Source organism: Pleurodeles waltl, chromosome 9 (genome assembly GCF_031143425.1).
Source record: "Pleurodeles waltl isolate 20211129_DDA chromosome 9, aPleWal1.hap1.20221129, whole genome shotgun sequence".
In the NCBI taxonomy this organism is placed as follows: Eukaryota; Metazoa; Chordata; class Amphibia; order Caudata; family Salamandridae; genus Pleurodeles; species Pleurodeles waltl.
The window spans coordinates 612,158,966-612,171,512 of record NC_090448.1 but is presented as its reverse complement, the minus strand read 5'-3'; the positions used below and the strand labels follow the sequence as shown (position 1 = coordinate 612,171,512).

The 12,547-nt window shown below is 46.1% G+C and overlaps 1 protein-coding gene across 7 annotated transcripts in view; it reads right to left on the bottom strand.

The window, feature by feature from the left end:
* The window catches only part of LOC138259714 (leucine-rich repeat and fibronectin type III domain-containing protein 1-like protein), a 3,031,897-nt gene that overhangs the window by 406,543 nt on the left and 2,612,807 nt on the right, over positions 1–12,547 (bottom strand). The gene's annotated exons all lie outside the window — the stretch shown is intronic.

Here is a 12,547-nt window from a genome sequence, read left to right as displayed (position 1 = left end):
ACAGGGCCACTGAAGGATTATTTTCCTATAAAATGTCTGCAGCCATTCCTGTGTTTATATAGATAGATATATATATATTGGAGTGAAACACTCCTTTCTCCTTCTTTGATGAGTTCCAGGTCAACCTGCTGGTGATCCCGGCCTTGTGAAATGGGACGCTTATTCATCCCTCATTAACTCCTGCGGTCCTGCTTGAGTGAGGTGAGGCAGCAAAGCAGGTGACTGCTTAAGCAACTGAACTTCTGTCACTGTTGTAATGAGAGGGCTGGTGGAAACATGAGCCTGCAGCAGACTGTGAATAATGAGTGCGCTGAACCGACCTCTCTCAGAAACTAGAACATTTTTTTTGGTTGCAAAAAGTGTTGGGGGTGCCCGGACAGTCCTTGAAAAATTGGAACTGTCAGGGTTAATCTAGGGAGTCCTGTTTCCATAATGGGGTGGGATTTTGGCCAGTGCTTAATTTGAGTTGGTGGATGCATGTGTGCCCCAACAACCTTCAATTTTGGGAACCAGCATTTACTTTTCCTCATCAGACTTTGACCTAGAGCAATGGAAAGAAAAGCTCAAAAAGGGGAAAATTGGGAAGACAAAGTTATTAAAACTTGACAAAAGGGGAAAATAGGGAGAAAAATAACTTGAAAGAATGAGACAAAGGGGCAGGGAGTCTATGGCTGTAGATCAGTGGTTCCCAACCTGTTGTCCGGGGACCCCTGGGGGTCCGCGAAGCCTTCTCAGGGGGTCTGCGACTGCTTATAAAATTAAAAAATATTAACAATTATTGACAAATTAGGTCCCCAACTACCAGTAATGACTCAGGCGGGGGTCCCCGGATTCTAATGACGATTCAGTGGGGGTCCCTGGGTTCCATTAATGTTAAAGTGGGGGTCCACATAAATCAAAAGGTTGGGAACCACTGCTGTAGATAAACGAAGCATGAAGTGGAATCCTACTATGTAGCCTTGGTATTTGGCACTCTTAAAATTTAGCAGCACTGGTGGGGGGCTCCTGGGCAAAACCTTGGGCTCCTTCTCTTCTTGTGTTACCAATTAGGCACTGATTATGGCATGTACTTCCACAAAATGTAATTAAAAAATACAATTTGTTTACAAGAGGGTATGTGGATTGTTGTTGTCAGTTTAGGATGGCTTAGCTCTCAACTTGAAGTCTAACCCAGGCGAGACTGAATTGACTGTTAAGGGAAATCTGATTGAGGGCCTGATCACGAGTGGCCCGCTATAGGAGCTGGGTGGCAGTAATACCGAGGACCATATTACTTTTACCACGTGTAACCATGGGTTATTCCTGGCCATGTACTAGCCATTTCTGAATACTGCAATGGAGAATAAAATGTAGGAATTCCACATATTACTCTCCATTGTCAGCTGAATTTTCATCCGAAGCTTTCACCCGCAGGTCGTGATTTGCAGTGTTTGGCAAGACTCATAATCGATTCGTGGTTACCAGCTGACTTGTAATTGACTCCTAATGTAAAACATCTGTGTATTAATAAATCAAAGTACAACAATGTGACCAAATAAACCGACCGACTTTGCTAAAAAATATTGCCTGCCATGACACTGCAAACTAATGGCACGGTTTTGGAGTCAGTGATCCAAGATGGATTACTACACATGACAGATGTTCTGCACGTTTCTCTCTGTGCTAAAAAATGATATATCTTCTACTGGGATAAAATGAACTACCCTGCTTGGCTCCATCTTTTTTCTTTACAGTGCCAAATGGGTGCAATTTTAATTTACCATAATTAAATATGCGTTAATCTTGAACCTTCATATTAACACTCCATTTAGGAGAGCTTGGTGCCAAATATTGTAATTTACGTTTTAAATTATGTGGCTTGTTAATGAAAGTTCATGGCGTTTATGGCAGGTAAATGAAGCAGAAATAATTGGATATTTCTTCCAGTACATGCAATGACATAAGTTGTGAAATCTTTGTCTCCGAGCTTCCAGAATACACCCACGGTTCACTTCGTTACTGAAGGGATATGCATTTGCTCATGTGTAATGTTTATTTAAAGGTTCATTTGGTGGCATGAAAAGCTGCAACATGTGCCCAATTAAAGTTTTCCTTATGTTATACTGTTAGAAATTGGGTCTCTAGTCCAAGTAGGGACCAAAATCCTAGTCAGGGTACATCAGTTACAAACTATAAATTAACCTGTGCTCACCCCTGATAGCTTGGCATAGAGCAGTCAGGCTTAACTTAAGAGGCAATGTGCAAAGTATTTGTGCAACACTTAATTACAGTAACACAGTGAAAGACACCTCAAAAAAGACTCAACATTAGGTTAGAGAAATAGAGAATATTTATCTGAGTAAAGCAACGCCAACATGACATAAATCCAGTCATTAGAAGGTGAGGTATGAATTCTTAAAGATTAAATGTGAAAACAGTGTTCAGAAGTCTATAGCAGTCAGAAGCAACCAGTGCACAACCAAAATCCAGGCTGACTACTATGGAGGGTAGGCCGGCTACAGAACCCACACGGGGTCAGCTGAACAGTACTTTTTTTGGGCCAATGTATGGACAGCGAGGACTGGTGTTTATATTTCTGCTGCACTCTGGGCGATACATCGCCTTCTGAAGTTTGTAGCTGCAGAACCCACTTCTGAGGCCCAGTACTGGCGGGAGCACCTCAGGCAACAGTATGACTCACATATGGCAGACTCCAGCAACTCCAGGAGAGTTGCAAACAGTCTTTGATGTCCTTGAGACTGCAGAAGAACAAGGGGCATGTCAGCAAGGCCTTGAAGTCTCTTGGGTTCAAGGATGTAGAAAACAAGTCAAGTCCCTCTCACTGCGGGACAGAAGTAGCATTAGTGTGGCTGACACAGCAGAGCAAACAGCAAAGTGGCAGTCCCTCCTGCAGCACAGCTCACAGCAGCAGTAGCCAAACAGCAATTCATTTGCAGAGTGGCAGTCCCTCCTGGCAGCACAGCAGTCCTTCTTCCTGGCAGACTGTCCTTGGTTTCAGTAGAGATCTGATTTGCTGGGGTTTAGGGTCCAGTAGGTAAGGGTGATTTTAGGGTTAAGCCGTTGATAGCGATAGATGGAGGTAAGGATGATGTTATGGTTTAGGGATGGATAGAGATGAAGAGTTGTAACAGAAAATAGGGTTTAAGGAGGTGGCACCGAGGGAGGTGAAGGAGAGGAAAATAATTTAAATGGTTATGGGGTGGATACTGCCAAATTAAATATATATATAAAATTACATACAAACATAAATGTATATACTAGTTGTGAGTTTGTTTCACCAGGAAATAGATTTTTTGGTTTGCTATTAACTTTGGCACCATTTGACAAATTGTCAGAGAACTTTCCATAAAAAAAGATTAAGCCAACTCAGTTCCTTCATGGGAAGCTTCTGGATAATACATCAAGCGATGGTGGGAAAAAGTGAAAAGTGGGGGCCCTAAAACACATTTTTTGCATGCATTTTTTCATAGGAAAATTAAACAGCAGTATAGCAAAACAAAAACGGCTGAACAGAATTACATCACGTTTGGCGTAAAGCTACATCGTAATGCAGAAAGTGTGCTTTTTGTGACCTGGTATAAATCTGTTCAGTAGGTTTCTTTTAAAAATTAGGGTTAAAAATGTATGTGTACATAGCAACAAGTTGTCTTCGTGGTACTTCTGCGGAATACTACAAGCGCAAAATGTGCAATTTCAGAGCTACCCAGGCATAGTGAGATCCAAACATGTGACTTGATTGAATGGCTGCAACATGAAGAGATAATTGTGGACACCATTTTATGACTCTGGTTCTTGGTTTCTGTTTAAAAAACAAAACAAATAAAAATAATAAACAGGAGGACAAGGTAGTGGTACCCTCAACCCCCAGCGAATTGGGAAGTTCCCAGAGGGACACCCCCTGGGGGTCAAATTAGGAAGATTTTTTTTCACAGCCACAGTACTGCAGTACAAACACAACGGTCAGTGTAGCCCGTGTAAATTCACAGTGATATCATGGTACAATGGTGCCATTAAAAAAAAAGGGGGAAGCTTGGGGTGCTTCAAGATGTTGAGGATTGGCCAACCAGTGACGTAACAAAGGCTTCCACAGCCCTGTGGTGCAGAGGTGCCCCCGAGCTCCAGGGTCTCAGCACTGCACCCTGGCCTGAGAGCTTTGAGGGAGTCCAGAGGAGGGCCCCTTTATGTTCTTTGCAAGAGGGGCCCCTCATGTTTTGTTACACCACTGTGGCCAACGGCAGACCTTGGTCACCTGTGGGGAGTTAGGCGCAGGGCCTAGCTGCAGCCAACCCCCTGCTATGCACCGGCGAAGGCAGTGCATGGTGGGAGGTTGGCCTTCACTGGAAGGGTTGATCAGGGCCTGGCTGAAGACAAGGGCCTGGGGCCAACCCCATCCTTCACATATCAGATAGTTGGTCACCCGGTGGGGCTGGGCATTAAGCCTGGCAATAGGCAAGGCTTTGCATCCAACCCAATGCCAGGCACGGCCAAAGGTGTGTTGGGGGGAGGCCTATTTAGGTATGGTAATAAAATGTTACTTTAATTACTCAAATGCTCTTGAACTATCAAAGGTTAAAGTAATGGTATAGTTTGGTGTGGATATAATATCTTAATTTACAAAACGCCTAGGAAATCATTGTAAAAAACAAAGGTTTAAGTGACATTATAGTTAGGTGAAAATACTAGTTATAAAATAATACTTTAAAGTAAAAAATACACTGTTGTTCTTACTTCTGTACTCAGTGTACTACTTCTGTTAATTATAATTGTTCATCAGTTATAGATAAGAGAAGTAACTATAACTCACACCCTTACCATGCCCTGCTTATGAGCTCACATATTACATCACTCATGACATGGTATAATTCATCATTTATAACAATACGACATATGAAATAACAATAAGAGAAGAATGAGATAACAAAACAGTGCATGCAGGGGGTGTGAGTTATAGTTACTTGAGTTAACTATAACCAGTGAATGTCTATATTTTATTTTTTAGTTTAAAACATTGTGTTTTACTGATATTTTATCCCAACTATAACATCACTTTGACCTGTGGTTTTATCTGTAAATATGTATGTTTATATGTGATACCTGACAGCCTAAGAGTGATCTTCCCCGCAACATTTTGCCTACCTCCGCCACTTATCTGACCCTGTTTTTGCTGGTATTAGGACTCTATGCATTTTACCATTGTAAACCAGTGCTAAAGTGCTTGTACTCTCTTCTCTAATGATGGTAATATTAGTTCATTACCAACTAGCATATTTAATTTACTTATAAATCCCTAATAAAGTGGTGCTACATGTACATAGGACTTGCAAATTAAATGGTAGCAGTGGACCTGCAGCACTGACTGTGCCCCCCACTTAAGTAGTCGTTTAACCATGGATCAGCCCTGCCATTGCAGAGCCTGTGTGTGCAGTTTTACACTGCCATGTTGACCTGGCAAAAACCCCTTGGCAGGCCCCATCCTTCCCTTTTTATACATATACGTCACCCCTAAGGTAGGCCCTGGGCAACCCAGAGGGCAGGGTGCCATGTGTTTTAGAAGCAGAGCATGTACTTTTATGTTTTACATGTCCTGGTAGTGAAAACATTTTACATTTATTTTTCACTACTGCAAGGCCTATCTCTACCATAGGATACACAGGAGTTGCCTTACTACATTCTATAAATGTAATTTCAAATGGGAAGAGGTAATTCCTTCAAGGCTGGGTCTCCGGAATCATATTTTAAAACCTAACAAAGTAAAGTCAGATTTTAAATTGCAGTTCTGGAAATGCCACTTGCATTTTCTTACTTTGACAATTTGTGCCTGCTGTCTGTCTCTGATCACATGTCTGGAGTGTGTGACAATCTTCTTCCTTTATTTACATTGCCATGTACAAAAATCATGGCTAGGGGAGCTTCACCCCTTCATACAAAAGGATTCTGGATCACTGCATGAATATGTTCAGAGTCCATGGGTCACGAAAAGAGGTCTCTATGCTGTCTTCGGTGAAATTGCACTGCTTTAAGTGCATTCATTAACTCAAAAAATATTAGTTAATGTAAAACCTGTAGACAGTACAGCTCGGAAACATGAGGCAGCAATCGCTACCCCTTGATTCCTAGCACTTACTGCAGTTGCTGCAGTTTCAATAAAAACAGATACATGGGTACGTTCTGAACCTGCACTCCAATGTAGATACAGCCCCAGGATCAACAAGTTCAAATTTAATTCCTTCTGTCTCCATCGCAAAAAGAAGCATGAATCGTATGGTGCTGAAACAGTTCTGGACACTTGGCAACACAACCCTCTGCTGTTTTGAGCAAGCAGGACTAAGCAGCTCAGAACCATATTTACATTAAAAAGTAGCCTGCTTCTGCTCACTGTCCCTGCACTTGCAGGTAAACAGTCTGCCTAGGGCCACACACAACTTTTGAGCCATAGTGCAATGATGTGTGTGTGCTTTGTAGCATAAGATTTGTACTGGAAGCATATCTTCCCAGTACACAGTCTTATGTCTGGACAAATTCCTAATCACTAAGACAATTTCTTAAGCATTCCCCACATTATATGTGGTTCTACACTGCAGCACACATGCAATGTGTGGGTTTTTTGGCAATATAAAAACATTTCTCCTTGCTAGTGTCTGCTTCAAAAAGGTGTTAAAGATCAGTCAATCGTAGTTGATCATGCTTTGCATCAAAAACTTTAGGCGCTTACACAGATCTATAATAATGATAATAATAATATTGATATAAAGTAGTGCAAAGCAGTGCAAATCAGTGCACATTGCTATTTGTTCTGGGAAATGAGCACCTTTTCAGTGGAAAAGTAAATACCCTTGAAAAAGTTTAGACTGCTTTGTGTCACTTTTACCCAGCACAAATACAAAGTGGGGCCCTGATTTATACTTTTTGACGCAAACCTGCGTTAGTGCAGGTTAGTGTCAAAAAGTTTACTGCTGGCTAGCAGCATTCCTGCACGCAAGCCAGGCATCATATTTAAGGAATGACGCTAGCTGGCGGTAAGGCCCGATTAGTGTCAAAATAAATGATGCTAACTGGGTGGGGGAGGCGTAGGGGAAATAGGAGGTTGTGCATCAAAGTATAGCGCTACTCAGGTTAGAGTCACAAAAATTACTCTAACATGACTAGCGTCAATTTTTGACGCACAACCCCCATGGACATGACTCCTGTCTTAGTGACTTATGTACCCTGGGCATGGCCATTGGGCACAGTGCCTAGTAGGGGGGCCGAAGTTAGGCCCCCCATGACACTTTACAAAAAAACCCACTTACCTGGGATGGGTCCTCCCATCCTTAGGTGTCCTCCAGGTGTGGGTGCGGGTGGGTGGGGATCTCCCTGGGTGCAGGGAAGAGCATCTGTGGGCTGTTTCCATGGCCTCTGATCATGGAAAATGGCCCACAAGTCCCCTAACGCCTGCCCTGTCCCAGGCGTTAAGTAATGGTGCTAAACAGGCTTAGCGCCATTATTTAAGGCCCTCCCCCTCCCGTGCATGATTTTTGCATGGGGGGTAAATAAGGCGCAAAGGTCTTAGAGTTCTTTTTTGCTTAGGAACGCCTACCTTGCATCTCAATGATGAAAGGCAGTTTTCTGCAGGCAAAAAATTACGTTAACTCCAATATTTTGACGCTAGACGGGTCTAGCGTCAAAATACAAATATGGAGTTAAGTTTGCGCCAGATTTGCATAAAACAAATGACACATATCCGGTGCAAATACAGTGTAAATATGCCCCTAAATTTGGCCCATGACTTCCTTTTAATGGAAGTATAATGGATGTGCTTACTTCTTCACCTAAGATGGAAAATACATTATTAACAGTGCACACGCCACAGAATACAAAGATGAAGTGCCTCATGCAAATATCACAATAGCCCAGCAGGACCACAATTCCTGCAGTGCTTTAAAAAATGACATAGGATAAAATCAAATCAATGTTTAGAGGTCCTTGTGGTGGCTTTGAAATAAAACCAAATCCCTCAAACACGGTCCAACAATAACAATTAAGGGCCAGATGTAGCAAACTTTTGCGAGTCGCAAATGGGCCAATTCGCTATTTGTAGCCCCGCAAAATCGGAAATAGGATGCAAAAATCCCATTTCCGACTCGCAAAATGCGTTGCGAGCCGGTACCGACTCGCAAAATTTGCGACCCCATTTTGCGACCCGCAAATAGGAAGTCGCAGTTTGCGAGTCGCAAACCATATGCAATAGCAACTCGCAAATTGCGACTAGTCGCAAAAAGCCCATTTTGCACTTCCAATTTACCACTAACTCAGAGCAGGTGGTAACCATTACCAAAGTATAAAAGGAGACCCAGAAGACACCTGGGTTAATCAAGATGGTGGAGATATACCTGATAGCAGTGAGGAGGAGAGCCCACGCCGCACAGCAGAGGAGGAGGAGGAGCCAGAGACAGGAGAAGATTTACAGAACAAGGCAGACCCTCTTCCAACAAACTGAGGAGGAAATTTATGACAAATATAGACTTAGCAGCGCAGCTATACTAGATTTAATAGATTTTGTCAAATCACAGCTAGAACGCCAGACTGTGCGCGGCTGCGCCATCCCTACACATGTGCAAGTGCTATGCTCACTGCACCTCTTAGCCTCAGGTAGCTATCAGGGGGTCATTGCTGTGGCAGGTGGGGTATCCCAAAGTGCACTATCAAGGTTCTTCAGGGCATTCCTAGACGCCTTACTCACACACATGTCCCGATACATATACCTACCCAGGAATGAGGCAGAAATTAACAGCACCAAGTTGGACTTTTACCGGATTGCCAACTTCCCCCATGTCATAGGGTGTGTAGACGGGACACATATTCAAATATGCCCTCCTGCAAACCTGGAATATCTGTTCCGCAATAGGAAGTGTACCCACTCACTCAATATTCAGGTGGTATGTGACGCCCATTGTGTCATCACTGACATGGTTGCTAAGTTTCCAGGCAGTACTCATGACTCCTATATTTTTAGGCACAGTGGGATACACCAACGCCTGGAACGTGGGGAGTTTGGAGACAGATACCTCCTAGGTAGAGCTGAATACACCTTGAAGACATGCACACAGGTCAATGTGCAAACCACCCATGCATTGCTAACAGTGTACGTTTTGTGCCCAACAGGTGAAAGTGCATATGCACTACGTCCATGGATACTGACTCCATACTTAACACCCAGCAATGATTGCGAGAGACGATACAACAGTGCACATAAGCGGACCAGGAACCTGATAGAACAAACCTTCGGACTGCTGAAAGCAAGGTTCAGATGCCTCCACCGAAGTGGAGGTGCCCTCCAGTATACCCCAATAACGGCATTCAAAATAGTTGTTGCATGCACTATCCTGCACAACATTGCCACCCGACGTGGGCTACCTCTCACCCCTGAAGACCCAGATTCGGAGGACGAAGAGCAAGACCAACCACGTCGCCATCATGGGGATAGGAGCATCGCAAATCAAGGCAGACTGATCCGGGAACACATTGCAAATCAATACTTTGGAAGGTACGTGCCAACTTCTACCATACTCACCAATAGAACAAAGAGTCCATGTGTGAAGTGGAATGAACAAATGATTTAATAAGTGCAAAAAAACAAACTATGTACATGAAAAAACAGTTCAGGGGCTTCAATAGTCCACCTGGCATGGGACACATTGCCATCATGTGCCCCAACCCCAGGGACAGTGTGGAGCTCACACCCTACGGCGGGCTCGGCCATCCTGGCTGGTACTAGGTGGGTCAGCAGTGCTCTGCCTTGTGCTTCCACTACGTAGCACCCTGGTGTCACTGGCAGAGCCACTGCTGACAGTGGAGCCCTCCTCACTGTCTTGTGGGGTGTCGCCTGTGCCCCTGGCCACCTGCTCTGCCTCCATTAGGTCTATTGCATGGTTGATCCGGCCCAGTCCCCGTGCCACATCACCCGCAAAGTGGCCCATGTTAACCTGGAGGCTGACTGTTCTAGACAGCCCAGTTGTGTTAACTGCCAGCCTAACGATAGAGGAGGCCATCCTGTCCAGGCGTTGCAGCATCTGGCGGTCCCTGCGCCGTGCACTGTCACTCTTTGTTAGCAGTCCTGCCACCAGTTCACGCATAGACAGGGCAAGGTCACCCGTGTTGTTCCCAATAACCTGCAATTCTGAATGCACCTGCTGCATACTGATGGCATGGTTTCTTTCAAAGCGCTGCAATACCCCACTAATCCTCCTTAACTGTTGGTTTTGCAGGCGCTGACCCCGTAGCAGTTGGGCCTCTGTTGGTGTTGTGGAGGCAAGCCCTGGCTCTGCCTGCTGCTCTGCTGTTGTCATTCTACATCGCCGCGCAGCAGAGGAGGCCCTGTAATGTCTGACGTGGCACTCTGGCTTGTACCTGGTGCAGGCTCCAACACCACTGTTGCAACAGGTGTTACCAGAGCGGGCATAGTGTTGGTGGTGCTGGTGGAAGTGGTAGCAGGTCCTGTTGTCTCCTCTCTGTGCTGGCTGACCAGTGGCCCCTGGCTGCTTGGGCTGGTGGCGGTGTCTTGTGGGAGACCAGTGGGACATAGGGAACACACTCTCAGTGTCTACTATCTGTTAAAAACTTCCTAATAAACAATTGCCTATAAACTGCCTACTTGACTACATTGCCCATAATGCATCATTCTGGTGTTGCTATTCTGAAATGGAGCTATCTTGGTTGTGCATGCCCCTGTGTACAATGTGGGTGGGAGTATGGCATTGATGGGGGTACATGCATATCACATGGTACTCACCGGTTGATGGTCCTGGCTCTGAGGTGTCCAGTTCTCCCATTCCACTGACAGCCTCCGGCTCAAGGGTCTCCTCAACCCTTTCCTCCAGGGGTGTGGGTGGTGGTATGGTAGATGGTCCCCCTTCTGTGCCTCTCATCTCCCGGAGCCGCTCTGCCACCCTCTCCTTGGTCCGGGAGCGCAGGTAATACCACCTTTTCTTAAGTTCTTCCACACTCCGGTGGCTGACCCCCAGGGAGATGACCTTGTCCTGGATATCCTGCCAAATTCTTTTTTTTTCTGTGTCTGGCACAGTGAGGGCTGCCCTGCCAAAAAGCTTGTCATGGTGCTGACAGCACTCATCTGTTAGCACCTCAAACTCCTAAGCAAACTTGAGCTTCCTTTTCCTGGGAGTGTCAGCCATGGTTCCTGGAGCTCTGTTAGCTGTGCTGCAGTTAAAAAGGGTGTGGTCCTCCCTCCTCCCAGGTGTATTTGTAAACTTCCTGGCTGTGATGTCATCATCATGTGCCAGCAAGTGTTTTCCTGAGTGTTCTGAAGTGATTTCCAGGGTGTTCTGCAGCACCTGCTTTCAATTTTTAGCACAGTCGCAATTTGCGACACCCACTCGCAAATTGCGAGTCCGTTTTTTGCGCGGTAGCAAAAAGCGACCTCGCAAACAGCGGACTCGCTATCTGCGGTGCGACTCCGTGTGCGAGTCGCAAATTGTCCATGCACTTTCTATCTGCATTGCAGTTAGTGACTCGCAAATTGCGAGTCGCAAATACTCGCAATTTGCGAGTCGCAATTTTTGGCCTACCTACATCTGGCCCTAAATGTGAGCTGCGTGTGCATTTCACCTAAGGAATCTTGCAGTGAGAAACCCTCTTTACAACCTTAGCCACTTTTTCATAGAGCTAACTTGAACCAAACAAATCATATATAGATCCATATGCATGCTACTCAGCCTCAAAACAGTATCCAGTCTGAGATGTGTCTTATAGAAATGCAGAGGAATCAGTGCTCCTTCTAGGGTCTACGCCACTTTTAGATTGCAAGCAGAGGAATGGAGTTTGTGGTTCCCTCTTATAATTTACAAAAATCCCTCCTAACTTGTCACCATATCTCATGGGCACAAACACGTGTCACCACATAGGGGGTCATTCTGACCCCGGTGGTCTGAGACCGCCGGGGCCAGGGTCGGCGGGAGCACCGCCGACAGGCCGGCGGTGCCCCGCAGGGCATTCTGACCGCGGCGGTTCGGCCGCGGTCAGATGCGGAAAACCGGCGGTCTCCCGCCGGTTTTCCGCTGCCCGTGTGAATCCCCCATGGCGGCGGAGCGTGCTCCGCCGCCATGGGGATTCTGACAGCCCCTACCGCCATCCTGTTCCTGGCGGGTCTCCCGCCAGGAACAGGATGGCGGTAGGGGGTGCCGCGGGGCCCCTGGGGGCCCCTGCAGTGCCCATGCCAATGGCATGGGCACTGCAGGGGCCCCTGTAAGAGGGCCCCACTATGTATTTCAGTGTCTGCTATGCAGACACTGAAATACGCGACGGGTGCCACTGCACCCGTCGCACATACCCACTCCGCCGGCTCCATTCGGAGCCGGCTTCCTCGTGGGGAGGGGTTTCCCGCTGGGCTGGCGGGCGGCCTTCTGGCGGTCGACCGCCAGCCCAGCGGGAAAGCCTGAATGGCCTCCGCGGTCTTTCGACCACGGAGCGGCCATATGGCGGTTCCCGCGAGGCGGGCGGCTACCGCCGCCCGCCTCAGTCAGAATTAGCCCCATAATCTTTGTCTCTCACCATG